Source organism: Fukomys damarensis, unplaced genomic scaffold (genome assembly GCF_012274545.1).
Source record: "Fukomys damarensis isolate Sample0158 unplaced genomic scaffold, DMR_v1.0_HiC HiC_scaffold_44, whole genome shotgun sequence".
NCBI lineage: Eukaryota > Metazoa > Chordata > Mammalia > Rodentia > Bathyergidae > Fukomys > Fukomys damarensis.
The window spans coordinates 52428-57971 of NW_022900956.1; the positions used below are offsets into that span (position 1 = coordinate 52428).

General features: G+C 35.4%; 1 protein-coding gene across 1 annotated transcript in view; it reads right to left on the bottom strand.

The window, feature by feature from the left end:
• Positions 1-5544, bottom strand: part of LOC104875802 (broad substrate specificity ATP-binding cassette transporter ABCG2) — a gene marked incomplete at its 3' end in the record, with an annotated part of 91175 nt that overhangs the window by 48171 nt on the left and 37460 nt on the right. The window lies entirely within an intron of this gene.

The window sequence follows — 5544 nt, forward strand, 5'->3', positions numbered from 1 at the left end:
TTGATGTCATTATTTTAATGAATTTTATTGAAACTGATTGTAGAACATACAGAGTTTCAGTGTGGTATTTTCATACATGCATGTAAGATATTTTCAGCAGATTTACCTCCCCTTGCTGTCTCATACATAACCTCTCTCCCTCTCATTTCCTTTCTTTTGTCTGGTAATAATATCCCTTCTGTTGATTTTCATACATGCATGTAAGATATTTTCAGCAGATTTACCTCCCCTTGCTGTCTCATACATAACCTCTCTCCCTCTCATTTCCTTTCTTTTGTCTGGTAATAATATCCCTTCTGTTGATGTTATGTTCAAGAATAACAGTGAATATTAAGTAAGACTAGGTTGACTATCCTGGCCTTAGTACTCAAATGACCATTGCAGATATGGCTGTAGCTTTTCTAATCAGCAGAGAGTATTATTATTAATCTGAAAGTATGTCAAGCCCCCCACCTCCAATACATTCTTAATGAAAGCTACTTCTGGGCCAGGGATTTAGCTCAGTGGTTCCACTGCCTGCCTTGCCTTTTTTGGAAAAAAAAAAAAGAAAGAAAAAAAGCTAGTTCTAAAAATCTCTGTCACTGAATAGTTTTTCTTATTGCCAAAAACTTTCAATAAGGGAAATGCATTGTAAGGACTCTGAAAGATGCTTAAAGAAGTTCAAGAAGGTCCATATCAAGCTCTGAGAGATCTTAAAGAGGTCATGTTCAGTGCCCATCATATAACTTACAATAATCTAACTTTTTTCTTATATTCTGATTTGATCCATCCATCCCTTTAGTGTTTACTTAGTTCCAGGACATTTCAGATATTGGACCAGAAGCTACAGATACAAAGAGAAATTCTTAAAAATTCTCAAAATTCCCCTTGTAAAGAACTTACACACTAAGAAGACAAATTGTCACATAAATAGAAAGATTCAGAGGTGTAGCATAAAGAGAATTAACAGTGTATATATGTATGTTATGGTAAAACAAAGGAATTGGAAATTAATTCATTATAAATAAAACAAGGAATACTTTTATTGATATGACATTAGATTGAGGTTTTGGGAAAGAATAAATTTGCTATGCGGATAAGTCAGAATGGGTTTCATCTAGAAAAATTATATGTCAAGAAATACTAATGCAAGACAGAGGAGAACTTTCATGTAGTGAAATTACAAGGTTCTTCAGGGAAAGTGATGGGAGAAGAGGTTGAGTGGGTAGATTTTATGGAAGCTAAAAAGTTTAGATCTTATGTTTTTGTAATAAATATAGAGAGAAGAACCCTAAATAATGGCAACAGCAACAAAAGCAGAGGCCAGGGATGCCCAATAAGCTACTAAATATATTGAATGGTGAGAAACTGAATTGAATCACATTTCCCGTCTCAGACAATATATAATTTCTACGCATAGAAATAGCAAAGATTGGGCAAACCGTTTAACTCTAGCACAATGAATTTGAGGAGCAGCTGGGGCTGGAAAATATAGGTCTTATGACACCTCCTTGAATGTTCTTTCTCATGTACCATGCTGTGGGAAATTTCAACATGAAAGAAACTCTGAAAATTTAGCTGGAAATGCTTTATGTAAACTCCATCTGTGTGAATACAGCTTTTCAGGAAGAATTCTGCAGTTCTGACTGTACTAATTACAGAATTTACAGTTCCATGTCCTCAAAAGGAATAGGTAACACTTTTCTATAAAAATGCTAAACATATTTAAATCTATTTTAAAATCAAAATACTAAGTTAAAATAAGATTTGCAGGAGTAATGTCAAGTTCCCACCTGATCTAATGTTTGCATGTTCCTCTTTTCAATTAAAAATGAAAGTACATGGGTTTCTGAAAAAAGTTTATTTCACAGCCAGATACAAAGGGAAGCCAAATTTTGAATAAAAAAACATCGGTGAGTCTGAAAAGAGAAAACTAGGAAAACCACCTGCACTTTCAGGAAAGGGAGTGAATAAATGTAAGTGTATTTACTTAAACCACAGAAGTTTTTGCTCTTTAGATTCTGAATTTAAAAGAAAACAAAAAGCAAAAACTACAAAACTTAAACTCTGCAGAATGACTTGCTCCCCAAATTTTCCAAGTAGATTGCTAAAGCCTAGCTTGAGTCTACAAATGAGGATGAACTGATACTGCATGTCAGAAGTAGGTCTCCGAAGATGAACTAGACATTTTCTCTGCTTTCAGTCAACTGAGTGAGAGAGATGGGAAGCAGACAGTGATGATGTGTTTGATGGGTTGATAGTTGTGGGCAGAGGGGAATGCTTACTCAAGACTTGAGAAAAGAAGAAAGAAAAATAAAGAAGTGATGCAGGCATTCCAGTTATTTATTGGATTCCAGAAACTGAGTTAGAAAAAAAAAAAAAAAAATTCTTTTACTATCATGTAAAGGTACAATCAAGATTGCTCTATTGTTTTACATTAGAAAGTAGTAATGAACTTAACTCTTCTCTTGCTCTTCATTTCACCTTGGGTTATAACAGATTTTTCTTTTTATTAAGTTTATTGCTACTTTGTAGGTATACAGTACAGTAACATTCACCATTGGGATCTTGTACCTTTACATGATGTATCATGGTTCTTATTTTTTCCTCATACCCCTGATCTGCCTTCTCCCCTCCACCCTTCCCTATTTACAAAGGCTTTGTTTCCATTTTTTTCTTTTCTTGTACTTTTTTCTTTTCCCTCCTTTCCTTTTCCATACCCTTCCCACTTCCTCTACTCCTTTAGCCCCTTTCTTCCTATTTTACATTATCAATTATGCAATTTGAACCTTATTTACAATTTAGGTTTTCACACCAGAGAAACTATTTGGTATTTATGCATGTGTGTCCTATTTATTTCACTTAAGAGTATGACCTCAAATATGCATCCATTTAGTTTCTCATTCTTTTTAAAATGACTCTAGCTTCTCATTCTTTATGGCTGAGTAGTATTCCATTTTATAGAAAACCCCACATCTTCATTATCCAGTCTCCAACTGATGGGAAATTGGGCTGTTTCCAAATTTTAGCTATTACAAACTGTGCCGCTATAAACATAGGTGCCCATATATCACTGTGGTGTGATTCTTTAAATTCTTTTGGAAAGATACCCAGCAGAGGGATGGCTGGATCAAACGGGACCTCTAATCCTAGTTCTTTGAGGTATCTCCATATTGATTTCCACAATGGCTGCACCAGTCTGCACTCCCACCAACAACAGAGAAGGCTTCCTTTCTCCCCAAACCTCCACCAGTGTTTGTTATTGGTTGATTTCTTGATAGCCATTTTTTTCTGGGGTGAGGTGGAATCAGTGTTATTTTCATCTGCATCTCTCGAATGACCAGTGATGCTGAACATATTTTTCATATATTTATATGCTGCTTTTACTTGTTTGTCTGATAAGTTTGATCTGATAATTATCGATTCAGATACCTATTTTTTAATTGGGTCTTTATATTTGGGGGGGTCTGATTTTTTAAATTCTTTATATATTTTAGATAGTAGACCTTTTTTCTGAGGAACAGTTGTTAAAAATTGTAGGTTTTCTTTTAGCTCTGTTGGTGGTTTCTCTTGCAGTGCAGAACCTTTTTAATAAGATGAGGTCCCAGTTGTTGATTCTTTGTACTAGTTCCTGTGCTACTGAGGATCTGTTTGTAAAGTCTTTTCCTATGCCAGTGTCTTTGAGAGTTCTACCTAATTTATCTTCCCACTATACTAGATTTTTAAAAAAGCTTGAAGTTTGTTTTGGAGTTAGGAACCCATGGTTCAAGTTAATTAGTAGGACTGTATCCATTGAAAGCCACTTCACACTGAAACTTTGTTAATCTATGAAATTAGGGAGGCAAAAGAAATGATCTAATGACAGAAGATAGATTTCAAAGAGTTGTACATAAATGTATGATCTAGAAAAAAATTTCCTGGTCTGGGCATGTAAGATACTTTGATTCTTTGGCTGAAAGTTACAGAAAATCTAATTCAAATCTGCTTAAACAATAGGAACATCAATCTTTTGGCATGGCCTTTCTCTTTATGGGATGTTATAGCCTCAGGAAGGATGCAAGATGGCTGTAGAAGTTCTGGACTTCACTGCCAAGAGCAGCAATGTGGGAAAGAAAGAATGTGGGCAACCAGAAAGTCTATGAAACCAATTATAACTTTACCCAGAAACTTCAGGAAATTCCCTCATTACATTTTACAGACACCAAATAAATCACATGGTCAGTCCAAAACCAAACCCTGGGATGGGGAATATGATTAACCTTACACAATTGGGGGAAGCCCCTGACATTGAGTCAGGCTTGCTTTTCCTAGGACTTATGGATTTTGTGGTACAGGAATAAATATCTGAACAGAATCTGCAAGTAGTAAGTGGGGGGCAAATGAATGCTCGATAGGCAACCAAACATGTTCCTGAAAGCCATAGCAAAGAATGCAATTTTCCTTTTTATTAGGAAGCTAGGTCAAATTATAAAAAATATCAGCATTATTTTAAAACTATGTAATTATTTATAAATATTCTAACAACCTGTTCACAAAAGCAAATTGAAATTAGAGTAAAAAATTCATTTAAGAGTAAGTTTTGACTCCTTAAAAAAGAAACAATCTAGTAATTTTGAGGCAGTAGTAAAAAGCATGGTTTCTGTTGTCAGAAAAACATGGATTTGAACTTCAGTTATATAATGACTTTGGGCAATTTATTTAAACATTCTAACCCTCTTCACAATAAAATGGAAACATTATTACCAAACATGCAGAAATGCTATTAATAAAATGATAAACTATGAAAATATCCTTCCTCACTGTAAGATACTTAATACATATTAGTCTACATCTCATTGGCTATTTTTCCTCCATCCTTCATCCTTCATGGCCCTAGATATGAGTTTAATTAAAGTTATTAAAATCAAAAAATATCTTAAGGCACATACTCCTGTGCACTAATCTTAGTTTCATGGTATTCTAAATGGTTAGAATGTGCTCCTTGTTATCAACAGATTTTCGCTTGAATAATTGCCACAGATGTCTTAATAGCTAACTTCACTAAAAAGCAGCTTGGAAGTACAAAGAGACACCAGCCAGTCGCCACTTCTTTGCACCTGTAACCCAGCCCTAGTCATTTCCCCTGTGTGCTGCTTTGTGCCGTGCTCCTCTGTAGGCCCACAGTGCAAGCAGACATTCCTCTGTTCTTACAGGGCTGATGATTTGTCTGCAGCCAGCGTCCTATGGTTTCTCAAGAAGACTCAAAGACACCTGACTGGGCAACATCTGTTCCTAGATTGCATAGCTGCATGGCTCTGATTTGGATCCCAAGACAAGAATTCATTTGGTGAAAACCTACTCTCTTGTTTAGAGATTAAATGCTTCGAGGAGACCTCCTGATTAGATTGCCCAGCAAACAACTTCTGTGGCTCTCAGTAACTCAACAGGCCTTCCCTGAGTCCTAAATAACAGACCTTAGAGAATCCTTCTCTCAGAAGGCTTGTTACCATGTGTCTGCTCAAGAAAGTATGTATACTGATAACTATAATGAGAAATTGGGTATAGTCAACTCATAATATCTCATTT